The sequence below is a fragment of the Ambystoma mexicanum genome, chromosome 6q (genome assembly GCF_040938575.1).
Source record: "Ambystoma mexicanum isolate Mex_15411 chromosome 6q, UKY_AmexF1_1, whole genome shotgun sequence".
Taxonomy (NCBI): Eukaryota; Metazoa; Chordata; class Amphibia; order Caudata; family Ambystomatidae; genus Ambystoma; species Ambystoma mexicanum.
Genome location: NC_090937.1, coordinates 1628228732 through 1628255879, shown reverse-complemented (window position 1 = coordinate 1628255879; position 27148 = coordinate 1628228732). Strand labels below are relative to the sequence as shown.

The 27148-nt window shown below is 50.0% G+C and overlaps 5 non-coding genes across 5 annotated transcripts; all 5 read right to left on the bottom strand.

The window, feature by feature from the left end:
- Positions 1 to 3540: 3540 nt before the first annotated feature.
- TRNAG-UCC (transfer RNA glycine (anticodon UCC)) lies at positions 3541 to 3612 on the bottom strand. The gene has a single exon. It is a non-coding gene; the product is annotated as a tRNA-Gly (tRNA).
- A 1185-nt stretch (positions 3613 to 4797) lies between these two features.
- On the bottom strand, positions 4798 to 4869 carry TRNAG-UCC (transfer RNA glycine (anticodon UCC)). The gene has a single exon. It is a non-coding gene; the product is annotated as a tRNA-Gly (tRNA).
- Positions 4870 to 6056: 1187 nt separating this feature from the next.
- TRNAG-UCC (transfer RNA glycine (anticodon UCC)) lies at positions 6057 to 6128 on the bottom strand. Its single transcript has one exon. It is a non-coding gene; the product is annotated as a tRNA-Gly (tRNA).
- A 6184-nt stretch (positions 6129 to 12312) lies between these two features.
- TRNAG-UCC (transfer RNA glycine (anticodon UCC)) lies at positions 12313 to 12384 on the bottom strand. Its single transcript has one exon. It is a non-coding gene; the product is annotated as a tRNA-Gly (tRNA).
- Positions 12385 to 14826: 2442 nt separating this feature from the next.
- Positions 14827 to 14898, bottom strand: TRNAG-UCC (transfer RNA glycine (anticodon UCC)). The gene has a single exon. It is a non-coding gene; the product is annotated as a tRNA-Gly (tRNA).
- Between the last annotated feature and the right edge of the window lie 12250 nt (positions 14899 to 27148).

Below are 27148 nucleotides of genomic sequence, written 5' to 3'. Positions count from 1 at the left end.
GTTTTAAGTTTGGTTTGATTGAACAGTACATTTTGTTGGCTGGGCTGGGACCCTCTCCTATTTAGCGCAAGAGTGGAACGAGGCAGCAAGTTCAAGGAATGACATTGCATCCAGGCACTTACAGCTCTTTGTGCCCTAATGCCATGACACAAAAACATAATTTGAAAAAAGTTAGCAGAGGATGGTTTCGATCCATCGACCTCTGGGTTATGGGCCCAGCACGCTTCCGCTGCGCCACTCTGCTGGTTGGAGAACAAGAGCTTTTCTGGGCTTTTACAGCCTACAAACCGACAACCCTAGACCCAGTTTCGAGTGAAGCGGGCAGTAGGCCTTACAAAGCCAAACAACCTGCAACCACGCACTCCCATCCCATGGCCTTTTGCAGACAGGCCTCATTTCTCTAGCTCACACCCTAACTGCCAACACCCCTTCCCCTTCTCTCTCTGTCTCTCTCTCTCTGTCTCTCTCTCTCATTCTCTCTCTCTCGCAAATAGATACTTTACTTCCCAGGTGCAACAAAACAAGCCTTCTCGAGCTGGCAGATATGGGAAGGAAGGAAGGAAGGGCCAGTTTGGAAACTCAACTCAATTACCATAAATCCCCTGCTAAGGGTTATGGGAGGGAGGAATGAAGGAACTTTGCTTCAGGGAAAGGGCTGCTGCTGCTTCAGCATGTGAGGAGCGCAGCCACACGTTTCACCTTCTTCAGTATGTTGGTTTACAGGATGAGAGAGATCCTGAAACCTCACTCTAATAGGCTGAGGTGCTGTGCTCGGTGGCCTGCTGGGACCAAGGCCCGTCAGGGCAAGGCGAATAGGCCTTTGTCAGGCCTTCGTCAGGGCTTTGTCGGGGAGGGGCCAGGAGCCCTGCTCGCTTCAATCCCCTCACCGATAGACAGTTGCAGAAACTAGGATGCAAGAACCTTTCCTGGATGGGGTTTTGATTTTCACGAAAAGTGTGTCAGCTTTGCTTTCAGCATGAGTCTGATTTCCAAAAAATGCATTTTGAACAATTTAAAGATTTGATCTGCGTTGGCCGGGAATAGAACCCGGGTCAACTGCTTGGAAGGCAGCTATGCTCACCACTATACCACCAACGCCTGCCTGTCTGGGCTATCTGATGGAGCGGCCCTTAGAAATAAGAATAAGTCATTGGCTGGGAATGAAAAAAGCTTGCGTTTGACGCAGAAGCAGTTCGCATCATGAGGTCTTGCCGGTCAGCCCAACATTTCCCCGGGACCCCTTAAAAAAGGAGCTTGGTTTTAAGTTTGGTTTGATTGAACAGTACATTTTGTTGGCTGGGCTGGGACCCTCTCCTATTTAGCGCAAGAGTGGAACGAGGCAGCAAGTTCAAGGAATGACATTGCATCCAGGCACTTACAGCTCTTTGTGCCCTAATGCCATGACACAAAAACATAATTTGAAAAAAGTTAGCAGAGGATGGTTTCGATCCATCGACCTCTGGGTTATGGGCCCAGCACGTTTCCGCTGCGCCACTCTGCTGGTTGGAGAACAAGAGCTTTTCTGGGCTTTTACAGCCTACAAACCGACAACCCTAGACCCAGTTTCGAGTGAAGCGGGCAGTAGGCCTTACAAAGCCAAACAACCTGCAACCACGCACTCCCATCCCATGGCCTTTTGCAGACAGGCCTCATTTCTCTAGCTCACACCCTAACTGCCAACACCCCTTCCCCTTCTCTCTCTGTCTCTCTCTCTCTGTCTCTCTCTCTCATTCTCTCTCTCTCGCAAATAGATACTTTACTTCCCAGGTGCAACAAAACAAGCCTTCTCGAGCTGGCAGATATGGGAAGGAAGGAAGGAAGGGCCAGTTTGGAAACTCAACTCAATTACCATAAATCCCCTGCTAAGGGTTATGGGAGGGAGGAATGAAGGAACTTTGCTTCAGGGAAAGGGCTGCTGCTGCTTCAGCATGTGAGGAGCGCAGCCACACGTTTCACCTTCTTCAGTATGTTGGTTTACAGGATGAGAGAGATCCTGAAACCTCACTCTAATAGGCTGAGGTGCTGTGCTCGGTGGCCTGCTGGGACCAAGGCCCGTCAGGGCAAGGCGAATAGGCCTTTGTCAGGCCTTCGTCAGGGCTTTGTCGGGGAGGGGCCAGGAGCCCTGCTCGCTTCAATCCCCTCACCGATAGACAGTTGCAGAAACTAGGATGCAAGAACCTTTCCTGGATGGGGTTTTGATTTTCACGAAAAGTGTGTCAGCTTTGCTTTCAGCATGAGTCTGATTTCCAAAAAATGCATTTTGAACAATTTAAAGATTTGATCTGCGTTGGCAGGGAATCGAACCCAGGTCAACTGCTTGGAAGGCAGCTATGCTCACCACTATACCACCAACGCCTGCCTGTCTGGGCTATCTGATGGAGCGGCCCTTAGAAATAAGAATAAGTCATTGGCTGGGAATGAAAAAAGCTTGCGTTTGACGCAGAAGCAGTTCGCATCATGAGGTCTTGCCGGTCAGCCCAACATTTCCCCGGGACCCCTTAAAAAAGGAGCTTGGTTTTAAGTTTGGTTTGATTGAACAGTACATTTTGTTGGCTGGGCTGGGACCCTCTCCTATTTAGCGCAAGAGTGGAACGAGGCAGCAAGTTCAAGGAATGACATTGCATCCAGGCACTTACAGCTCTTTGTGCCCTAATGCCATGACACAAAAACATAATTTGAAAAAAGTTAGCAGAGGATGGTTTCGATCCATCGACCTCTGGGTTATGGGCCCAGCACGCTTCCGCTGCGCCACTCTGCTGGTTGGAGAACAAGAGCTTTTCTGGGCTTTTACAGCCTACAAACCGACAACCCTAGACCCAGTTTCGAGTGAAGCGGGCAGTAGGCCTTACAAAGCCAAACAACCTGCAACCACGCACTCCCATCCCATGGCCTTTTGCAGACAGGCCTCATTTCTCTAGCTCACACCCTAACTGCCAACACCCCTTCCCCTTCTCTCTCTGTCTCTCTCTCTCTGTCTCTCTCTCTCATTCTCTCTCTCTCGCAAATAGATACTTTACTTCCCAGGTGCAACAAAACAAGCCTTCTCGAGCTGGCAGATATGGGAAGGAAGGAAGGAAGGGCCAGTTTGGAAACTCAACTCAATTACCATAAATCCCCTGCTAAGGGTTATGGGAGGGAGGAATGAAGGAACTTTGCTTCAGGGAAAGGGCTGCTGCTGCTTCAGCATGTGAGGAGCGCAGCCACACGTTTCACCTTCTTCAGTATGTTGGTTTACAGGATGAGAGAGATCCTGAAACCTCACTCTAATAGGCTGAGGTGCTGTGCTCGGTGGCCTGCTGGGACCAAGGCCCGTCAGGGCAAGGCGAATAGGCCTTTGTCAGGCCTTCGTCAGGGCTTTGTCGGGGAGGGGCCAGGAGCCCTGCTCGCTTCAATCCCCTCACCGATAGACAGTTGCAGAAACTAGGATGCAAGAACCTTTCCTGGATGGGGTTTTGATTTTCACGAAAAGTGTGTCAGCTTTGCTTTCAGCATGAGTCTGATTTCCAAAAAATGCATTTTGAACAATTTAAAGATTTGATCTGCGTTGGCCGGGAATCGAACCCGGGTCAACTGCTTGGAAGGCAGCTATGCTCACCACTATACCACCAACGCCTGCCTGTCTGGGCTATCTGATGGAGCGGCCCTTAGAAATAAGAATAAGTCATTGGCTGGGAATGAAAAAAGCTTGCGTTTGACGCAGAAGCAGTTCGCATCATGAGGTCTTGCCGGTCAGCCCAACATTTCCCCGGGACCCCTTAAAAAAGGAGCTTGGTTTTAAGTTTGGTTTGATTGAACAGTACATTTTGTTGGCTGGGCTGGGACCCTCTCCTATTTAGCGCAAGAGTGGAACGAGGCAGCAAGTTCAAGGAATGACATTGCATCCAGGCACTTACAGCTCTTTGTGCCCTAATGCCATGACACAAAAACATAATTTGAAAAAAGTTAGCAGAGGATGGTTTCGATCCATCGACCTCTGGGTTATGGGCCCAGCACGCTTCCGCTGCGCCACTCTGCTGGTTGGAGAACAAGAGCTTTTCTGGGCTTTTACAGCCTACAAACCGACAACCCTAGACCCAGTTTCGAGTGAAGCGGGCAGTAGGCCTTACAAAGCCAAACAACCTGCAACCACGCACTCCCATCCCATGGCCTTTTGCAGACAGGCCTCATTTCTCTAGCTCACACCCTAACTGCCAACACCCCTTCCCCTTCTCTCTCTGTCTCTCTCTCTCTGTCTCTCTCTCTCATTCTCTCTCTCTCGCAAATAGATACTTTACTTCCCAGGTGCAACAAAACAAGCCTTCTCGAGCTGGCAGATATGGGAAGGAAGGAAGGAAGGGCCAGTTTGGAAACTCAACTCAATTACCATAAATCCCCTGCTAAGGGTTATGGGAGGGAGGAATGAAGGAACTTTGCTTCAGGGAAAGGGCTGCTGCTGCTTCAGCATGTGAGGAGCGCAGCCACACGTTTCACCTTCTTCAGTATGTTGGTTTACAGGATGAGAGAGATCCTGAAACCTCACTCTAATAGGCTGAGGTGCTGTGCTCGGTGGCCTGCTGGGACCAAGGCCCGTCAGGGCAAGGCGAATAGGCCTTTGTCAGGCCTTCGTCAGGGCTTTGTCGGGGAGGGGCCAGGAGCCCTGCTCGCTTCAATCCCCTCACCGATAGACAGTTGCAGAAACTAGGATGCAAGAACCTTTCCTGGATGGGGTTTTGATTTTCACGAAAAGTGTGTCAGCTTTGCTTTCAGCATGAGTCTGATTTCCAAAAAATGCATTTTGAACAATTTAGAGATTTGATCTGCGTTGGCCGGGAATCGAACCCGGGTCAACTGCTTGGAAGGCAGCTATGCTCACCACTATACCACCAACGCCTGCCTGTCTGGGCTATCTGATGGAGCGGCCCTTAGAAATAAGAATAAGTCATTGGCTGGGAATGAAAAAAGCTTGCGTTTGACGCAGAAGCAGTTCGCATCATGAGGTCTTGCCGGTCAGCCCAACATTTCCCCGGGACCCCTTAAAAAAGGAGCTTGGTTTTAAGTTTGGTTTGATTGAACAGTACATTTTGTTGGCTGGGCTGGGACCCTCTCCTATTTAGCGCAAGAGTGGAACGAGGCAGCAAGTTCAAGGAATGACATTGCATCCAGGCACTTACAGCTCTTTGTGCCCTAATGCCATGACACAAAAACATAATTTGAAAAAAGTTAGCAGAGGATGGTTTCGATCCATCGACCTCTGGGTTATGGGCCCAGCACGCTTCCGCTGCGCCACTCTGCTGGTTGGAGAACAAGAGCTTTTCTGGGCTTTTACAGCCTACAAACCGACAACCCTAGACCCAGTTTCGAGTGAAGCGGGCAGTAGGCCTTACAAAGCCAAACAACCTGCAACCACGCACTCCCATCCCATGGCCTTTTGCAGACAGGCCTCATTTCTCTAGCTCACACCCTAACTGCCAACACCCCTTCCCCTTCTCTCTCTGTCTCTCTCTCTCTGTCTCTCTCTCTCATTCTCTCTCTCTCTCGCAAATAGATACTTTACTTCCCAGGTGCAACAAAACAAGCCTTCTCGAGCTGGCAGATATGGGAAGGAAGGAAGGAAGGGCCAGTTTGGAAACTCAACTCAATTACCATAAATCCCCTGCTAAGGGTTATGGGAGGGAGGAATGAAGGAACTTTGCTTCAGGGAAAGGGCTGCTGCTGCTTCAGCATGTGAGGAGCGCAGCCACACGTTTCACCTTCTTCAGTATGTTGGTTTACAGGATGAGAGAGATCCTGAAACCTCACTCTAATAGGCTGAGGTGCTGTGCTCGGTGGCCTGCTGGGACCAAGGCCCGTCAGGGCAAGGCGAATAGGCCTTTGTCAGGCCTTCGTCAGGGCTTTGTCGGGGAGGGGCCAGGAGCCCTGCTCGCTTCAATCCCCTCACCGATAGACAGTTGCAGAAACTAGGATGCAAGAACCTTTCCTGGATGGGGTTTTGATTTTCACGAAAAGTGTGTCAGCTTTGCTTTCAGCATGAGTCTGATTTCCAAAAAATGCATTTTGAACAATTTAAAGATTTGATCTGCGTTGGCCGGGAATCGAACCCGGGTCAACTGCTTGGAAGGCAGCTATGCTCACCACTATACCACCAACGCTTGCCTGTCTGGGCTATCTGATGGAGCGGCCCTTAGAAATAAGAATAAGTCATTGGCTGGGAATGAAAAAAGCTTGCGTTTGACGCAGAAGCAGTTCGCATCATGAGGTCTTGCCGGTCAGCCCAACATTTCCCCGGGACCCCTTAAAAAAGGAGCTTGGTTTTAAGTTTGGTTTGATTGAACAGTACATTTTGTTGGCTGGGCTGGGACCCTCTCCTATTTAGCGCAAGAGTGGAACGAGGCAGCAAGTTCAAGGAATGACATTGCATCCAGGCACTTACAGCTCTTTGTGCCCTAATGCCATGACACAAAAACATAATTTGAAAAAAGTTAGCAGAGGATGGTTTCGATCCATCGACCTCTGGGTTATGGGCCCAGCACGCTTCCGCTGCGCCACTCTGCTGGTTGGAGAACAAGAGCTTTTCTGGGCTTTTACAGCCTACAAACCGACAACCCTAGACCCAGTTTCGAGTGAAGCGGGCAGTAGGCCTTACAAAGCCAAACAACCTGCAACCACGCACTCCCATCCCATGGCCTTTTGCAGACAGGCCTCATTTCTCTAGCTCACACCCTAACTGCCAACACCCCTTCCCCTTCTCTCTCTGTCTCTCTCTCTCTGTCTCTCTCTCTCATTCTCTCTCTCTCGCAAATAGATACTTTACTTCCCAGGTGCAACAAAACAAGCCTTCTCGAGCTGGCAGATATGGGAAGGAAGGAAGGAAGGGCCAGTTTGGAAACTCAACTCAATTACCATAAATCCCCTGCTAAGGGTTATGGGAGGGAGGAATGAAGGAACTTTGCTTCAGGGAAAGGGCTGCTGCTGCTTCAGCATGTGAGGAGCGCAGCCACACGTTTCACCTTCTTCAGTATGTTGGTTTACAGGATGAGAGAGATCCTGAAACCTCACTCTAATAGGCTGAGGTGCTGTGCTCGGTGGCCTGCTGGGACCAAGGCCCGTCAGGGCAAGGCGAATAGGCCTTTGTCAGGCCTTCGTCAGGGCTTTGTCGGGGAGGGGCCAGGAGCCCTGCTCGCTTCAATCCCCTCACCGATAGACAGTTGCAGAAACTAGGATGCAAGAACCTTTCCTGGATGGGGTTTTGATTTTCACGAAAAGTGTGTCAGCTTTGCTTTCAGCATGAGTCTGATTTCCAAAAAATGCATTTTGAACAATTTAAAGATTTGATCTGCGTTGGCCGGGAATAGAACCCGGGTCAACTGCTTGGAAGGCAGCTATGCTCACCACTATACCACCAACGCCTGCCTGTCTGGGCTATCTGATGGAGCGGCCCTTAGAAATAAGAATAAGTCATTGGCTGGGAATGAAAAAAGCTTGCGTTTGACGCAGAAGCAGTTCGCATCATGAGGTCTTGCCGGTCAGCCCAACATTTCCCCGGGACCCCTTAAAAAAGGAGCTTGGTTTTAAGTTTGGTTTGATTGAACAGTACATTTTGTTGGCTGGGCTGGGACCCTCTCCTATTTAGCGCAAGAGTGGAACGAGGCAGCAAGTTCAAGGAATGACATTGCATCCAGGCACTTACAGCTCTTTGTGCCCTAATGCCATGACACAAAAACATAATTTGAAAAAAGTTAGCAGAGGATGGTTTCGATCCATCGACCTCTGGGTTATGGGCCCAGCACGCTTCCGCTGCGCCACTCTGCTGGTTGGAGAACAAGAGCTTTTCTGGGCTTTTACAGCCTACAAACCGACAACCCTAGACCCAGTTTCGAGTGAAGCGGGCAGTAGGCCTTACAAAGCCAAACAACCTGCAACCACGCACTCCCATCCCATGGCCTTTTGCAGACAGGCCTCATTTCTCTAGCTCACACCCTAACTGCCAACACCCCTTCCCCTTCTCTCTCTGTCTCTCTCTCTCTGTCTCTCTCTCTCATTCTCTCTCTCTCGCAAATAGATACTTTACTTCCCAGGTGCAACAAAACAAGCCTTCTCGAGCTGGCAGATATGGGAAGGAAGGAAGGAAGGGCCAGTTTGGAAACTCAACTCAATTACCATAAATCCCCTGCTAAGGGTTATGGGAGGGAGGAATGAAGGAACTTTGCTTCAGGGAAAGGGCTGCTGCTGCTTCAGCATGTGAGGAGCGCAGCCACACGTTTCACCTTCTTCAGTATGTTGGTTTACAGGATGAGAGAGATCCTGAAACCTCACTCTAACAGGCTGAGGTGCTGTGCTCGGTGGCCTGCTGGGACCAAGGCCCGTCAGGGCAAGGCGAATAGGCCTTTGTCAGGCCTTCGTCAGGGCTTTGTCGGGGAGGGGCCAGGAGCCCTGCTCGCTTCAATCCCCTCACCGATAGACAGTTGCAGAAACTAGGATGCAAGAACCTTTCCTGGATGGGGTTTTGATTTTCACGAAAAGTGTGTCAGCTTTGCTTTCAGCATGAGTCTGATTTCCAAAAAATGCATTTTGAACAATTTAAAGATTTGATCTGCGTTGGCAGGGAATCGAACCCAGGTCAACTGCTTGGAAGGCAGCTATGCTCACCACTATACCACCAACGCCTGCCTGTCTGGGCTATCTGATGGAGCGGCCCTTAGAAATAAGAATAAGTCATTGGCTGGGAATGAAAAAAGCTTGCGTTTGACGCAGAAGCAGTTCGCATCATGAGGTCTTGCCGGTCAGCCCAACATTTCCCCGGGACCCCTTAAAAAAGGAGCTTGGTTTTAAGTTTGGTTTGATTGAACAGTACATTTTGTTGGCTGGGCTGGGACCCTCTCCTATTTAGCGCAAGAGTGGAACGAGGCAGCAAGTTCAAGGAATGACATTGCATCCAGGCACTTACAGCTCTTTGTGCCCTAATGCCATGACACAAAAACATAATTTGAAAAAAGTTAGCAGAGGATGGTTTCGATCCATCGACCTCTGGGTTATGGGCCCAGCACGCTTCCGCTGCGCCACTCTGCTGGTTGGAGAACAAGAGCTTTTCTGGGCTTTTACAGCCTACAAACCGACAACCCTAGACCCAGTTTCGAGTGAAGCGGGCAGTAGGCCTTACAAAGCCAAACAACCTGCAACCACGCACTCCCATCCCATGGCCTTTTGCAGACAGGCCTCATTTCTCTAGCTCACACCCTAACTGCCAACACCCCTTCCCCTTCTCTCTCTGTCTCTCTCTCTCTGTCTCTCTCGCAAATAGATACTTTACTTCCCAGGTGCAACAAAACAAGCCTTCTCGAGCTGGCAGATATGGGAAGGAAGGAAGGAAGGGCCAGTTTGGAAACTCAACTCAATTACCATAAATCCCCTGCTAAGGGTTATGGGAGGGAGGAATGAAGGAACTTTGCTTCAGGGAAAGGGCTGCTGCTGCTTCAGCATGTGAGGAGCGCAGCCACACGTTTCACCTTCTTCAGTATGTTGGTTTACAGGATGAGAGAGATCCTGAAACCTCACTCTAATAGGCTGAGGTGCTGTGCTCGGTGGCCTGCTGGGACCAAGGCCCGTCAGGGCAAGGCGAATAGGCCTTTGTCAGGCCTTCGTCAGGGCTTTGTCGGGGAGGGGCCAGGAGCCCTGCTCGCTTCAATCCCCTCACCAATAGACAGTTGCAGAAACTAGGATGCAAGAACCTTTCCTGGATGGGGTTTTGATTTTCACGAAAAGTGTGTCAGCTTTGCTTTCAGCATGAGTCTGATTTCCAAAAAATGCATTTTGAACAATTTAAAGATTTGATCTGCGTTGGCCCCGGGTCAACTGCTTGGAAGGCAGCTATGCTCACCACTATACCACCAACGCCTGCCTGTCTGGGCTATCTGATGGAGCGGCCTTTAGAAATAAGAATAAGTCATTGGCTGGGAATGAAAAAAGCTTGCGTTTGACGCAGAAGCAGTTCGCATCATGAGGTCTTGCCGGTCAGCCCAACATTTCCCCGGGACCCCTTAAAAAAGGAGCTTGGTTTTAAGTTTGGTTTGATTGAACAGTGCATTTTGTTGGCTGGGCTGGGACCCTCTCCTATTTAGCGCAAGAGTGGAACGAGGCAGCAAGTTCAAGGAATGACATTGCATCCAGGCACTTACAGCTCTTTGTGCCCTAATGCCATGACACAAAAACATAATTTGAAAAAAGTTAGCAGAGGATGGTTTCGATCCATCGACCTCTGTGTTATGGGCCCAGCACGCTTCCGCTGCGCCACTCTGCTGGTTGGAGAACAAGAGCTTTTCTGGGCTTTTACAGCCTACAAACCGACAACCCTAGACCCAGTTTCGAGTGAAGCGGGCAGTAGGCCTTACAAAGCCAAACAACCTGCAACCACGCACTCCCATCCCATGGCCTTTTGCAGACAGGCCTCATTTCTCTAGCTCACACCCTAACTGCCAACACCCCTTCCCCTTCTCTCTCTGTCTCTCTCTCTCTGTCTCTCTCTCTCATTCTCTCTCTCTCGCAAATAGATACTTTACTTCCCAGGTGCAACAAAACAAGCCTTCTCGAGCTGGCAGATATGGGAAGGAAGGAAGGAAGGGCCAGTTTGGAAACTCAACTCAATTACCATAAATCCCCTGCTAAGGGTTATGGGAGGGAGGAATGAAGGAACTTTGCTTCAGGGAAAGGGCTGCTGCTGCTTCAGCATGTGAGGAGCGCAGCCACACGTTTCACCTTCTTCAGTATGTTGGTTTACAGGATGAGAGAGATCCTGAAACCTCACTCTAACAGGCTGAGGTGCTGTGCTCGGTGGCCTGCTGGGACCAAGGCCCGTCAGGGCAAGGCGAATAGGCCTTTGTCAGGCCTTCGTCAGGGCTTTGTCGGGGAGGGGCCAGGAGCCCTGCTCGCTTCAATCCCCTCACCGATAGACAGTTGCAGAAACTAGGATGCAAGAACCTTTCCTGGATGGGGTTTTGATTTTCACGAAAAGTGTGTCAGCTTTGCTTTCAGCATGAGTCTGATTTCCAAAAAATGCATTTTGAACAATTTAAAGATTTGATCTGCGTTGGCAGGGAATCGAACCCAGGTCAACTGCTTGGAAGGCAGCTATGCTCACCACTATACCACCAACGCCTGCCTGTCTGGGCTATCTGATGGAGCGGCCCTTAGAAATAAGAATAAGTCATTGGCTGGGAATGAAAAAAGCTTGCGTTTGACGCAGAAGCAGTTCGCATCATGAGGTCTTGCCGGTCAGCCCAACATTTCCCCGGGACCCCTTAAAAAAGGAGCTTGGTTTTAAGTTTGGTTTGATTGAACAGTACATTTTGTTGGCTGGGCTGGGACCCTCTCCTATTTAGCGCAAGAGTGGAACGAGGCAGCAAGTTCAAGGAATGACATTGCATCCAGGCACTTACAGCTCTTTGTGCCCTAATGCCATGACACAAAAACATAATTTGAAAAAAGTTAGCAGAGGATGGTTTCGATCCATCGACCTCTGGGTTATGGGCCCAGCACGCTTCCGCTGCGCCACTCTGCTGGTTGGAGAACAAGAGCTTTTCTGGGCTTTTACAGCCTACAAACCGACAACCCTAGACCCAGTTTCGAGTGAAGCGGGCAGTAGGCCTTACAAAGCCAAACAACCTGCAACCACGCACTCCCATCCCATGGCCTTTTGCAGACAGGCCTCATTTCTCTAGCTCACACCCTAACTGCCAACACCCCTTCCCCTTCTCTCTCTGTCTCTCTCTCTCTGTCTCTCTCTCTCATTCTCTCTCTCTCGCAAATAGATACTTTACTTCCCAGGTGCAACAAAACAAGCCTTCTCGAGCTGGCAGATATGGGAAGGAAGGAAGGAAGGGCCAGTTTGGAAACTCAACTCAATTACCATAAATCCCCTGCTAAGGGTTATGGGAGGGAGGAATGAAGGAACTTTGCTTCAGGGAAAGGGCTGCTGCTGCTTCAGCATGTGAGGAGCGCAGCCACACGTTTCACCTTCTTCAGTATGTTGGTTTACAGGATGAGAGAGATCCTGAAACCTCACTCTAATAGGCTGAGGTGCTGTGCTCGGTGGCCTGCTGGGACCAAGGCCCGTCAGGGCAAGGCGAATAGGCCTTTGTCAGGCCTTCGTCAGGGCTTTGTCGGGTAGGGGCCAGGAGCCCTGCTCGCTTCAATCCCCTCACCGATAGACAGTTGCAGAAACTAGGATGCAAGAACCTTTCCTGGATGGGGTTTTGATTTTCACGAAAAGTGTGTCAGCTTTGCTTTCAGCATGAGTCTGATTTCCAAAAAATGCATTTTGAACAATTTAAAGATTTGATCTGCGTTGGCCGGGAATCGAACCCGGGTCAACTGCTTGGAAGGCAGCTATGCTCACCACTATACCACCAACGCCTGCCTGTCTGGGCTATCTGATGGAGCGGCCCTTAGAAATAAGAATAAGTCATTGGCTGGGAATGAAAAAAGCTTGCGTTTGACGCAGAAGCAGTTCGCATCATGAGGTCTTGCCGGTCAGCCCAACATTTCCCCGGGACCCCTTAAAAAAGGAGCTTGGTTTTAAGTTTGGTTTGATTGAACAGTACATTTTGTTGGCTGGGCTGGGACCCTCTCCTATTTAGCGCAAGAGTGGAACGAGGCAGCAAGTTCAAGGAATGACATTGCATCCAGGCACTTACAGCTCTTTGTGCCCTAATGCCATGACACAAAAACATAATTTGAAAAAAGTTAGCAGAGGATGGTTTCGATCCATCGACCTCTGGGTTATGGGCCCAGCACGCTTCCGCTGCGCCACTCTGCTGGTTGGAGAACAAGAGCTTTTCTGGGCTTTTACAGCCTACAAACCGACAACCCTAGACCCAGTTTCGAGTGAAGCGGGCAGTAGGCCTTACAAAGCCAAACAACCTGCAACCACGCACTCCCATCCCATGGCCTTTTGCAGACAGGCCTCATTTCTCTAGCTCACACCCTAACTGCCAACACCCCTTCCCCTTCTCTCTCTGTCTCTCTCTCTCTGTCTCTCTCTCTCATTCTCTCTCTCTCGCAAATAGATACTTTACTTCCCAGGTGCAACAAAACAAGCCTTCTCGAGCTGGCAGATATGGGAAGGAAGGAAGGAAGGGCCAGTTTGGAAACTCAACTCAATTACCATAAATCCCCTGCTAAGGGTTATGGGAGGGAGGAATGAAGGAACTTTGCTTCAGGGAAAGGGCTGCTGCTGCTTCAGCATGTGAGGAGCGCAGCCACACGTTTCACCTTCTTCAGTATGTTGGTTTACAGGATGAGAGAGATCCTGAAACCTCACTCTAATAGGCTGAGGTGCTGTGCTCGGTGGCCTGCTGGGACCAAGGCCCGTCAGGGCAAGGCGAATAGGCCTTTGTCAGGCCTTCGTCAGGGCTTTGTCGGGGAGGGGCCAGGAGCCCTGCTCGCTTCAATCCCCTCACCGATAGACAGTTGCAGAAACTAGGATGCAAGAACCTTTCCTGGATGGGGTTTTGATTTTCACGAAAAGTGTGTCAGCTTTGCTTTCAGCATGAGTCTGATTTCCAAAAAATGCATTTTGAACAATTTAAAGATTTGATCTGCGTTGGCCGGGAATAGAACCCGGGTCAACTGCTTGGAAGGCAGCTATGCTCACCACTATACCACCAACGCCTGCCTGTCTGGGCTATCTGATGGAGCGGCCCTTAGAAATAAGAATAAGTCATTGGCTGGGAATGAAAAAAGCTTGCGTTTGACGCAGAAGCAGTTCGCATCATGAGGTCTTGCCGGTCAGCCCAACATTTCCCCGGGACCCCTTAAAAAAGGAGCTTGGTTTTAAGTTTGGTTTGATTGAACAGTACATTTTGTTGGCTGGGCTGGGACCCTCTCCTATTTAGCGCAAGAGTGGAACGAGGCAGCAAGTTCAAGGAATGACATTGCATCCAGGCACTTACAGCTCTTTGTGCCCTAATGCCATGACACAAAAACATAATTTGAAAAAAGTTAGCAGAGGATGGTTTCGATCCATCGACCTCTGGGTTATGGGCCCAGCACGCTTCCGCTGCGCCACTCTGCTGGTTGGAGAACAAGAGCTTTTCTGGGCTTTTACAGCCTACAAACCGACAACCCTAGACCCAGTTTCGAGTGAAGCGGGCAGTAGGCCTTACAAAGCCAAACAACCTGCAACCACGCACTCCCATCCCATGGCCTTTTGCAGACAGGCCTCATTTCTCTAGCTCACACCCTAACTGCCAACACCCCTTCCCCTTCTCTCTCTGTCTCTCTCTCTCTGTCTCTCTCTCTCATTCTCTCTCTCTCGCAAATAGATACTTTACTTCCCAGGTGCAACAAAACAAGCCTTCTCGAGCTGGCAGATATGGGAAGGAAGGAAGGAAGGGCCAGTTTGGAAACTCAACTCAATTACCATAAATCCCCTGCTAAGGGTTATGGGAGGGAGGAATGAAGGAACTTTGCTTCAGGGAAAGGGCTGCTGCTGCTTCAGCATGTGAGGAGCGCAGCCACACGTTTCACCTTCTTCAGTATGTTGGTTTACAGGATGAGAGAGATCCTGAAACCTCACTCTAATAGGCTGAGGTGCTGTGCTCGGTGGCCTGCTGGGACCAAGGCCCGTCAGGGCAAGGCGAATAGGCCTTTGTCAGGCCTTCGTCAGGGCTTTGTCGGGGAGGGGCCAGGAGCCCTGCTCGCTTCAATCCCCTCACCGATAGACAGTTGCAGAAACTAGGATGCAAGAACCTTTCCTGGATGGGGTTTTGATTTTCACGAAAAGTGTGTCAGCTTTGCTTTCAGCATGAGTCTGATTTCCAAAAAATGCATTTTGAACAATTTAAAGATTTGATCTGCGTTGGCCGGGAATCGAACCCGGGTCAACTGCTTGGAAGGCAGCTATGCTCACCACTATACCACCAACGCTTGCCTGTCTGGGCTATCTGATGGAGCGGCCCTTAGAAATAAGAATAAGTCATTGGCTGGGAATGAAAAAAGCTTGCGTTTGACGCAGAAGCAGTTCGCATCATGAGGTCTTGCCGGTCAGCCCAACATTTCCCCGGGACCCCTTAAAAAAGGAGCTTGGTTTTAAGTTTGGTTTGATTGAACAGTACATTTTGTTGGCTGGGCTGGGACCCTCTCCTATTTAGCGCAAGAGTGGAACGAGGCAGCAAGTTCAAGGAATGACATTGCATCCAGGCACTTACAGCTCTTTGTGCCCTAATGCCATGACACAAAAACATAATTTGAAAAAAGTTAGCAGAGGATGGTTTCGATCCATCGACCTCTGGGTTATGGGCCCAGCACGCTTCCGCTGCGCCACTCTGCTGGTTGGAGAACAAGAGCTTTTCTGGGCTTTTACAGCCTACAAACCGACAACCCTAGACCCAGTTTCGAGTGAAGCGGGCAGTAGGCCTTACAAAGCCAAACAACCTGCAACCACGCACTCCCATCCCATGGCCTTTTGCAGACAGGCCTCATTTCTCTAGCTCACACCCTAACTGCCAACACCCCTTCCCCTTCTCTCTCTGTCTCTCTCTCTCTGTCTCTCTCTCTCATTCTCTCTCTCTCGCAAATAGATACTTTACTTCCCAGGTGCAACAAAACAAGCCTTCTCGAGCTGGCAGATATGGGAAGGAAGGAAGGAAGGGCCAGTTTGGAAACTCAACTCAATTACCATAAATCCCCTGCTAAGGGTTATGGGAGGGAGGAATGAAGGAACTTTGCTTCAGGGAAAGGGCTGCTGCTGCTTCAGCATGTGAGGAGCGCAGCCACACGTTTCACCTTCTTCAGTATGTTGGTTTACAGGATGAGAGAGATCCTGAAACCTCACTCTAATAGGCTGAGGTGCTGTGCTCGGTGGCCTGCTGGGACCAAGGCCCGTCAGGGCAAGGCGAATAGGCCTTTGTCAGGCCTTCGTCAGGGCTTTGTCGGGGAGGGGCCAGGAGCCCTGCTCGCTTCAATCCCCTCACCGATAGACAGTTGCAGAAACTAGGATGCAAGAACCTTTCCTGGATGGGGTTTTGATTTTCACGAAAAGTGTGTCAGCTTTGCTTTCAGCATGAGTCTGATTTCCAAAAAATGCATTTTGAACAATTTAAAGATTTGATCTGCGTTGGCCGGGAATAGAACCCGGGTCAACTGCTTGGAAGGCAGCTATGCTCACCACTATACCACCAACGCCTGCCTGTCTGGGCTATCTGATGGAGCGGCCCTTAGAAATAAGAATAAGTCATTGGCTGGGAATGAAAAAAGCTTGCGTTTGACGCAGAAGCAGTTCGCATCATGAGGTCTTGCCGGTCAGCCCAACATTTCCCCGGGACCCCTTAAAAAAGGAGCTTGGTTTTAAGTTTGGTTTGATTGAACAGTACATTTTGTTGGCTGGGCTGGGACCCTCTCCTATTTAGCGCAAGAGTGGAACGAGGCAGCAAGTTCAAGGAATGACATTGCATCCAGGCACTTACAGCTCTTTGTGCCCTAATGCCATGACACAAAAACATAATTTGAAAAAAGTTAGCAGAGGATGGTTTCGATCCATCGACCTCTGGGTTATGGGCCCAGCACGCTTCCGCTGCGCCACTCTGCTGGTTGGAGAACAAGAGCTTTTCTGGGCTTTTACAGCCTACAAACCGACAACCCTAGACCCAGTTTCGAGTGAAGCGGGCAGTAGGCCTTACAAAGCCAAACAACCTGCAACCACGCACTCCCATCCCATGGCCTTTTGCAGACAGGCCTCATTTCTCTAGCTCACACCCTAACTGCCAACACCCCTTCCCCTTCTCTCTCTGTCTCTCTCTCTCTGTCTCTCTCTCTCATTCTCTCTCTCTCGCAAATAGATACTTTACTTCCCAGGTGCAACAAAACAAGCCTTCTCGAGCTGGCAGATATGGGAAGGAAGGAAGGAAGGGCCAGTTTGGAAACTCAACTCAATTACCATAAATCCCCTGCTAAGGGTTATGGGAGGGAGGAATGAAGGAACTTTGCTTCAGGGAAAGGGCTGCTGCTGCTTCAGCATGTGAGGAGCGCAGCCACACGTTTCACCTTCTTCAGTATGTTGGTTTACAGGATGAGAGAGATCCTGAAACCTCACTCTAACAGGCTGAGGTGCTGTGCTTGGTGGCCTGCTGGGACCAAGGCCCGTCAGGGCAAGGCGAATAGGCCTTTGTCAGGCCTTCGTCAGGGCTTTGTCGGGGAGGGGCCAGGAGCCCTGCTCGCTTCAATCCCCTCACCGATAGACAGTTGCAGAAACTAGGATGCAAGAACCTTTCCTGGATGGGGTTTTGATTTTCACGAAAAGTGTGTCAGCTTTGCTTTCAGCATGAGTCTGATTTCCAAAAAATGCATTTTGAACAATTTAAAGATTTGATCTGCGTTGGCAGGGAATCGAACCCAGGTCAACTGCTTGGAAGGCAGCTATGCTCACCACTATACCACCAACGCCTGCCTGTCTGGGCTATCTGATGGAGCGGCCCTTAGAAATAAGAATAAGTCATTGGCTGGGAATGAAAAAAGCTTGCGTTTGACGCAGAAGCAGTTCGCATCATGAGGTCTTGCCGGTCAGCCCAACATTTCCCCGGGACCCCTTAAAAAAGGAGCTTGGTTTTAAGTTTGGTTTGATTGAACAGTACATTTTGTTGGCTGGGCTGGGACCCTCTCCTATTTAGCGCAAGAGTGGAACGAGGCAGCAAGTTCAAGGAATGACATTGCATCCAGGCACTTACAGCTCTTTGTGCCCTAATGCCATGACACAAAAACATAATTTGAAAAAAGTTAGCAGAGGATGGTTTCGATCCATCGACCTCTGGGTTATGGGCCCAGCACGCTTCCGCTGCGCCACTCTGCTGGTTGGAGAACAAGAGCTTTTCTGGGCTTTTACAGCCTACAAACCGACAACCCTAGACCCAGTTTCGAGTGAAGCGGGCAGTAGGCCTTACAAAGCCAAACAACCTGCAACCACGCACTCCCATCCCATGGCCTTTTGCAGACAGGCCTCATTTCTCTAGCTCACACCCTAACTGCCAACACCCCTTCCCCTTCTCTCTCTGTCTCTCTCTCTCTGTCTCTCTCTCTCATTCTCTCTCTCTCGCAAATAGATACTTTACTTCCCAGGTGCAACAAAACAAGCCTTCTCGAGCTGGCAGATATGGGAAGGAAGGAAGGAAGGGCCAGTTTGGAAACTCAACTCAATTACCATAAATCCCCTGCTAAGGGTTATGGGAGGGAGGAATGAAGGAACTTTGCTTCAGGGAAAGGGCTGCTGCTGCTTCAGCATGTGAGGAGCGCAGCCACACGTTTCACCTTCTTCAGTATGTTGGTTTACAGGATGAGAGAGATCCTGAAACCTCACTCTAATAGGCTGAGGTGCTGTGCTCGGTGGCCTGCTGGGACCAAGGCCCGTCAGGGCAAGGCGAATAGGCCTTTGTCAGGCCTTCGTCAGGGCTTTGTCGGGGAGGGGCCAGGAGCCCTGCTCGCTTCAATCCCCTCACCAATAGACAGTTGCAGAAACTAGGATGCAAGAACCTTTCCTGGATGGGGTTTTGATTTTCACGAAAAGTGTGTCAGCTTTGCTTTCAGCATGAGTCTGATTTCCAAAAAATGCATTTTGAACAATTTAAAGATTTGATCTGCGTTGGCCCCGGGTCAACTGCTTGGAAGGCAGCTATGCTCACCACTATACCACCAACGCCTGCCTGTCTGGGCTATCTGATGGAGCGGCCTTTAGAAATAAGAATAAGTCATTGGCTGGGAATGAAAAAAGCTTGCGTTTGACGCAGAAGCAGTTCGCATCATGAGGTCTTGCCGGTCAGCCCAACATTTCCCCGGGACCCCTTAAAAAAGGAGCTTGGTTTTAAGTTTGGTTTGATTGAACAGTGCATTTTGTTGGCTGGGCTGGGACCCTCTCCTATTTAGCGCAAGAGTGGAACGAGGCAGCAAGTTCAAGGAATGACATTGCATCCAGGCACTTACAGCTCTTTGTGCCCTAATGCCATGACACAAAAACATAATTTGAAAAAAGTTAGCAGAGGATGGTTTCGATCCATCGACCTCTGTGTTATGGGCCCAGCACGCTTCCGCTGCGCCACTCTGCTGGTTGGAGAACAAGAGCTTTTCTGGGCTTTTACAGCCTACAAACCGACAACCCTAGACCCAGTTTCGAGTGAAGCGGGCAGTAGGCCTTACAAAGCCAAACAACCTGCAACCACGCACTCCCATCCCATGGCCTTTTGCAGACAGGCCTCATTTCTCTAGCTCACACCCTAACTGCCAACACCCCTTCCCCTTCTCTCTCTGTCTCTCTCTCTCTGTCTCTCTCTCTCATTCTCTCTCTCTCGCAAATAGATACTTTACTTCCCAGGTGCAACAAAACAAGCCTTCTCGAGCTGGCAGATATGGGAAGGAAGGAAGGAAGGGCCAGTTTGGAAACTCAACTCAATTACCATAAATCCCCTGCTAAGGGTTATGGGAGGGAGGAATGAAGGAACTTTGCTTCAGGGAAAGGGCTGCTGCTGCTTCAGCATGTGAGGAGCGCAGCCACACGTTTCACCTTCTTCAGTATGTTGGTTTACAGGATGAGAGAGATCCTGAAACCTCACTCTAATAGGCTGAGGTGCTGTGCTCGGTGGCCTGCTGGGACCAAGGCCCGTCAGGGCAAGGCGAATAGGCCTTTGTCAGGCCTTCGTCAGGGCTTTGTCGGGGAGGGGCCAGGAGCCCTGCTCGCTTCAATCCCCTCACCGATAGACAGTTGCAGAAACTAGGATGCAAGAACCTTTCCTGGATGGGGTTTTGATTTTCACGAAAAGTGTGTCAGCTTTGCTTTCAGCATGAGTCTGATTTCCAAAAAATGCATTTTGAACAATTTAAAGATTTGATCTGCGTTGGCAGGGAATCGAACCCAGGTCAACTGCTTGGAAGGCAGCTATGCTCACCACTATACCACCAACGCCTGCCTGTCTGGGCTATCTGATGGAGCGGCCCTTAGAAATAAGAATAAGTCATTGGCTGGGAATGAAAAAAGCTTGCGTTTGACGCAGAAGCAGTTCGCATCATGAGGTCTTGCCGGTCAGCCCAACATTTCCCCGGGACCACTTAAAAAAGGAGCTTGGTTTTAAGTTTGGTTTGATTGAACAGTACATTTTGTTGGCTGGGCTGGGACCCTCTCCTATTTAGCGCAAGAGTGGAACGAGGCAGCAAGTTCAAGGAATGACATTGCATCCAGGCACTTACAGCTCTTTGTGCCCTAATGCCATGACACAAAAACATAATTTGAAAAAAGTTAGCAGAGGATGGTTTCGATCCATCGACCTCTGGGTTATGGGCCCAGCACGCTTCCGCTGCGCCACTCTGCTGGTTGGAGAACAAGAGCTTTTCTGGGCTTTTACAGCCTACAAACCGACAACCCTAGACCCAGTTTCGAGTGAAGCGGGCAGTAGGCCTTACAAAGCCAAACAACCTGCAACCACGCACTCCCATCCCATGGCCTTTTGCAGACAGGCCTCATTTCTCTAGCTCACACCCTAACTGCCAACACCCCTTCCCCTTCTCTCTCTGTCTCTCTCTCTCTGTCTCTCTCTCTCATTCTCTCTCTCTCGCAAATAGATACTTTACTTCCCAGGTGCAACAAAACAAGCCTTCTCGAGCTGGCAGATATGGGAAGGAAGGAAGGAAGGGCCAGTTTGGAAACTCAACTCAATTACCATAAATCCCCTGCTAAGGGTTATGGGAGGGAGGAATGAAGGAACTTTGCTTCAGGGAAAGGGCTGCTGCTGCTTCAGCATGTGAGGAGCGCAGCCACACGTTTCACCTTCTTCAGTATGTTGGTTTACAGGATGAGAGAGATCCTGAAACCTCACTCTAATAGGCTGAGGTGCTGTGCTCGGTGGCCTGCTGGGACCAAGGCCCGTCAGGGCAAGGCGAATAGGCCTTTGTCAGGCCTTCGTCAGGGCTTTGTCGGGGAGGGGCCAGGAGCCCTGCTCGCTTCAATCCCCTCACCGATAGACAGTTGCAGAAACTAGGATGCAAGAACCTTTCCTGGATGGGGTTTTGATTTTCACGAAAAGTGTGTCAGCTTTGCTTTCAGCATGAGTCTGATTTCCAAAAAATGCATTTTGAACAATTTAAAGATTTGATCTGCGTTGGCTGGGAATAGAACCCGGGTCAACTGCTTGGAAGGCAGCTATGCTCACCACTATACCACCAACGCCTGCCTGTCTGGGCTATCTGATGGAGCGGCCCTTAGAAATAAGAATAAGTCATTGGCTGGGAATGAAAAAAGCTTGCGTTTGACGCAGAAGCAGTTCGCATCATGAGGTCTTGCCGGTCAGCCCAACATTTCCCCGGGACCCCTTAAAAAAGGAGCTTGGTTTTAAGTTTGGTTTGATTGAACAGTACATTTTGTTGGCTGGGCTGGGACCCTCTCCTATTTAGCGCAAGAGTGGAACGAGGCAGCAAGTTCAAGGAATGACATTGCATCCAGGCACTTACAGCTCTTTGTGCCCTAATGCCATGACACAAAAACATAATTTGAAAAAAGTTAGCAGAGGATGGTTTCGATCCATCGACCTCTGGGTTATGGGCCCAGCACGCTTCCGCTGCGCCACTCTGCTGGTTGGAGAACAAGAGCTTTTCTGGGCTTTTACAGCCTACAAACCGACAACCCTAGACCCAGTTTCGAGTGAAGCGGGCAGTAGGCCTTACAAAGCCAAACAACCTGCAACCACGCACTCCCATCCCATGGCCTTTTGCAGACAGGCCTCATTTCTCTAGCTCACACCCTAACTGCCAACACCCCTTCCCCTTCTCTCTCTGTCTCTCTCTCTCTGTCTCTCTCTCTCATTCTCTCTCTCTCGCAAATAGATACTTTACTTCCCAGGTGCAACAAAACAAGCCTTCTCGAGCTGGCAGATATGGGAAGGAAGGAAGGAAGGGCCAGTTTGGAAACTCAACTCAATTACCATAAATCCCCTGCTAAGGGTTATGGGAGGGAGGAATGAAGGAACTTTGCTTCAGGGAAAGGGCTGCTGCTGCTTCAGCATGTGAGGAGCGCAGCCACACGTTTCACCTTCTTCAGTATGTTGGTTTACAGGATGAGAGAGATCCTGAAACCTCACTCTAATAGGCTGAGGTGCTGTGCTCGGTGGCCTGCTGGGACCAAGGCCCGTCAGGGCAAGGCGAATAGGCCTTTGTCAGGCCTTCGTCAGGGCTTTGTCGGGGAGGGGCCAGGAGCCCTGCTCGCTTCAATCCCCTCACCGATAGACAGTTGCAGAAACTAGGATGCAAGAACCTTTCCTGGATGGGGTTTTGATTTTCACGAAAAGTGTGTCAGCTTTGCTTTCAGCATGAGTCTGATTTCCAAAAAATGCATTTTGAACAATTTAAAGATTTGATCTGCGTTGGCCGGGAATAGAACCCGGGTCAACTGCTTGGAAGGCAGCTATGCTCACCACTATACCACCAACGCCTGCCTGTCTGGGCTATCTGATGGAGCGGCCCTTAGAAATAAGAATAAGTCATTGGCTGGGAATGAAAAAAGCTTGCGTTTGACGCAGAAGCAGTTCGCATCATGAGGTCTTGCCGGTCAGCCCAACATTTCCCCGGGACCCCTTAAAAAAGGAGCTTGGTTTTAAGTTTGGTTTGATTGAACAGTACATTTTGTTGGCTGGGCTGGGACCCTCTCCTATTTAGCGCAAGAGTGGAACGAGGCAGCAAGTTCAAGGAATGACATTGCATCCAGGCACTTACAGCTCTTTCTGCCCTAATGCCATGACACAAAAACATAATTTGAAAAAAGTTAGCAGAGGATGGTTTCGATCCATCAACTTCTGGGTTATGGGCCCAGCACGCTTCCGCTGCGCCACTCTGCTGGTTGGAGAACAAGAGCTTTTCTGGGCTTTTACAGCCTACAAACCGACAACCCTAGACCCAGTTTCGAGTGAAGCGGGCAGTAGGCCTTACAAAGCCAAACAACCTGCAACCACGCACTCCCATCCCATGGCCTTTTGCAGACAGGCCTCATTTCTCTAGCTCACACCCTAACTGCCAACACCCCTTCCCCTTCTCTCTCTGTCTCTCTCTCTCTGTCTCTCTCTCTCATTCTCTCTCTCTCGCAAATAGATACTTTACTTCCCAGGTGCAACAAAACAAGCCTTCTCGAGCTGGCAGATATGGGAAGGAAGGAAGGAAGGGCCAGTTTGGAAACTCAACTCAATTACCATAAATCCCCTGCTAAGGGTTATGGGAGGGAGGAATGAAGGAACTTTGCTTCAGGGAAAGGGCTGCTGCTGCTTCAGCATGTGAGGAGCGCAGCCACACGTTTCACCTTCTTCAGTATGTTGGTTTACAGGATGAGAGAGATCCTGAAACCTCACTCTAATAGGCTGAGGTGCTGTGCTCGGTGGCCTGCTGGGACCAAGGCCCGTCAGGGCAAGGCGAATAGGCCTTTGTCAGGCCTTCGTCAGGGCTTTGTCGGGGAGGGGCCAGGAGCCCTGCTCGCTTCAATCCCCTCACCGATAGACAGTTGCAGAAACTAGGATGCAAGAACCTTTCCTGGATGGGGTTTTGATTTTCACGAAAAGTGTGTCAGCTTTGCTTTCAGCATGAGTCTGATTTCCAAAAAATGCATTTTGAACAATTTAAAGATTTGATCTGCGTTGGCAGGGAATCGAACCCAGGTCAACTGCTTGGAAGGCAGCTATGCTCACCACTATACCACCAACGCCTGCCTGTCTGGGCTATCTGATGGAGCGGCCCTTAGAAATAAGAATAAGTCATTGGCTGGGAATGAAAAAAGCTTGCGTTTGACGCAGAAGCAGTTCGCATCATGAGGTCTTGCCGGTCAGCCCAACATTTCCCCGGGACCCCTTAAAAAAGGAGCTTGGTTTTAAGTTTGGTTTGATTGAACAGTACATTTTGTTGGCTGGGCTGGGACCCTCTCCTATTTAGCGCAAGAGTGGAACGAGGCAGCAAGTTCAAGGAATGACATTGCATCCAGGCACTTACAGCTCTTTGTGCCCTAATGCCATGACACAAAAACATAATTTGAAAAAAGTTAGCAGAGGATGGTTTTGATCCATCGACCTCTGGGTTATGGGCCCAGCACGCTTCCGCTGCGCCACTCTGCTGGTTGGAGAACAAGAGCTTTTCTGGGCTTTTACAGCCTACAAACCGACAACCCTAGACCCAGTTTCGAGTGAAGCGGGCAGTAGGCCTTACAAAGCCAAACAACCTGCAACCACGCACTCCCATCCCATGGCCTTTTGCAGACAGGCCTCATTTCTCTAGCTCACACCCTAACTGCCAACACCCCTTCCCCTTCTCTCTCTGTCTCTCTCTCTCTGTCTCTCTCTCTCATTCTCTCTCTCTCGCAAATAGATACTTTACTTCCCAGGTGCAACAAAACAAGCCTTCTCGAGCTGGCAGATATGGGAAGGAAGGAAGGAAGGAAGGGCCAGTTTGGAAACTCAACTCAATTACCATAAATCCCCTGCTAAGGGTTATGGGAGGGAGGAATGAAGGAACTTTGCTTCAGGGAAAGGGCTGCTGCTGCTTCAGCATGTGAGGAGCGCAGCCACACGTTTCACCTTCTTCAGTATGTTGGTTTACAGGATGAGAGAGATCCTGAAACCTCACTCTAATAGGCTGAGGTGCTGTGCTCGGTGGCCTGCTGGGACCAAGGCCCGTCAGGGCAAGGCGAATAGGCCTTTGTCAGGCCTTCGTCAGGGCTTTGTCGGGGAGGGGCCAGGGGCCCTGCTCGCTTCAATCCCCTCACCGATAGACAGTTGCAGAAACTAGGATGCAAGAACCTTTCCTGGATGGGGTTTTGATTTTCACGAAAAGTGTGTCAGCTTTGCTTTCAGCATGAGTCTGATTTCCAAAAAATGCATTTTGAACAATTTAAAGATTTGATCTGCGTTGGCCGGGAATCGAACCCGGGTCAAATGCTTGGAAGGCAGCTATGCTCACCACTATACCACCAACGCCTGCCTGTCTGGGCTATCTGATGGAGCGGCCCTTAGAAATAAGAATAAGTCATTGGCTGGGAATGAAAAAAGCTTGCGTTTGACGCAGAAGCAGTTCGCATCATGAGGTCTTGCCGGTCAGCCCAACATTTCCCCGGGACCCCTTAAAAAAGGAGCTTGGTTTTAAGTTTGGTTTGATTGAACAGTACATTTTGTTGGCTGGGCTGGGACCCTCTCCTATTTAGCGCAAGAGTGGAACGAGGCAGCAAGTTCAAGGAATGACATTGCATCCAGGCACTTACAGCTCTTTGTGCCCTAATGCCATGACACAAAAACATAATTTGAAAAAAGTTAGCAGAGGATGGTTTCGATCCATCGACCTCTGGGTTATGGGCCCAGCACGCTTCCGCTGCGCCACTCTGCTGGTTGGAGAACAAGAGCTTTTCTGGGCTTTTACAGCCTACAAACCGACAACCCTAGACCCAGTTTCGAGTGAAGCGGGCAGTAGGCCTTACAAAGCCAAACAACCTGCAACCACGCACTCCCATCCCATGGCCTTTTGCAGACAGGCCTCATTTCTCTAGCTCACACCCTAACTGCCAACACCCCTTCCCCTTCTCTCTCTGTCTCTCTCTCTCTGTCTCTCTCTCTCATTCTCTCTCTCTCGCAAATAGATACTTTACTTCCCAGGTGCAACAAAACAAGCCTTCTCGAGCTGGCAGATATGGGAAGGAAGGAAGGAAGGGCCAGTTTGGAAACTCAACTCAATTACCATAAATCCCCTGCTAAGGGTTATGGGAGGGAGGAATGAAGGAACTTTGCTTCAGGGAAAGGGCTGCTGCTGCTTCAGCATGTGAGGAGCGCAGCCACACGTTTCACCTTCTTCAGTATGTTGGTTTACAGGATGAGAGAGATCCTGAAACCTCACTCTAATAGGCTGAGGTGCTGTGCTCGGTGGCCTGCTGGGACCAAGGCCCGTCAGGGCAAGGCGAATAGGCCTTTGTCAGGCCTTCGTCAGGGCTTTGTCGGGGAGGGGCCAGGAGCCCTGCTCGCTTCAATCCCCTCACCGATAGACAGTTGCAGAAACTAGGATGCAAGAACCTTTCCTGGATGGGGTTTTGATTTTCACGAAAAGTGTGTCAGCTTTGCTTTCAGCATGAGTCTGATTTCCAAAAAATGCATTTTGAACAATTTAAAGATTTGATCTGCGTTGGCCGGGAATAGAACCCGGGTCAACTGCTTGGAAGGCAGCTATGCTCACCACTATACCACCAACGCCTGCCTGTCTGGGCTATCTGATGGAGCGGCCCTTAGAAATAAGAATAAGTCATTGGCTGGGAATGAAAAAAGCTTGCGTTTGACGCAGAAGCAGTTCGCATCATGAGGTCTTGCCGGTCAGCCCAACATTTCCCCGGGACCCCTTAAAAAAGGAGCTTGGTTTTAAGTTTGGTTTGATTGAACAGTACATTTTGTTGGCTGGGCTGGGACACTCTCCTATTTAGCGCAAGAGTGGAACGAGGCAGCAAGTTCAAGGAATGACATTGCATCCAGGCACTTACAGCTCTTTGTGCCCTAATGCCATGACACAAAAACATAATTTGAAAAAAGTTAGCAGAGGATGGTTTCGATCCATCGACCTCTGGGTTATGGGCCCAGCACGCTTCCGCTGCGCCACTCTGCTGGTTGGAGAACAAGAGCTTTTCTGGGCTTTTACAGCCTACAAACCGACAACCCTAGACCCAGTTTCGAGTGAAGCGGGCAGTAGGCCTTACAAAGCCAAACAACCTGCAACCACGCACTCCCATCCCATGGCCTTTTGCAGACAGGCCTCATTTCTCTAGCTCACACCCTAACTGCCAACACCCCTTCCCCTTCTCTCTCTGTCTCTCTCTCTCTGTCTCTCTCTCTCATTCTCTCTCTCTCGCAAATAGATACTTTACTTCCCAGGTGCAACAAAACAAGCCTTCTCGAGCTGGCAGATATGGGAAGGAAGGAAGGAAGGGCCAGTTTGGAAACTCAACTCAATTACCATAAATCCCCTGCTAAGGGTTATGGGAGGGAGGAATGAAGGAACTTTGCTTCAGGGAAAGGGCTGCTGCTGCTTCAGCATGTGAGGAGCGCAGCCACACGTTTCACCTTCTTCAGTATGTTGGTTTACAGGATGAGAGAGATCCTGAAACCTCACTCTAATAGGCTGAGGTGCTGTGCTCGGTGGCCTGCTG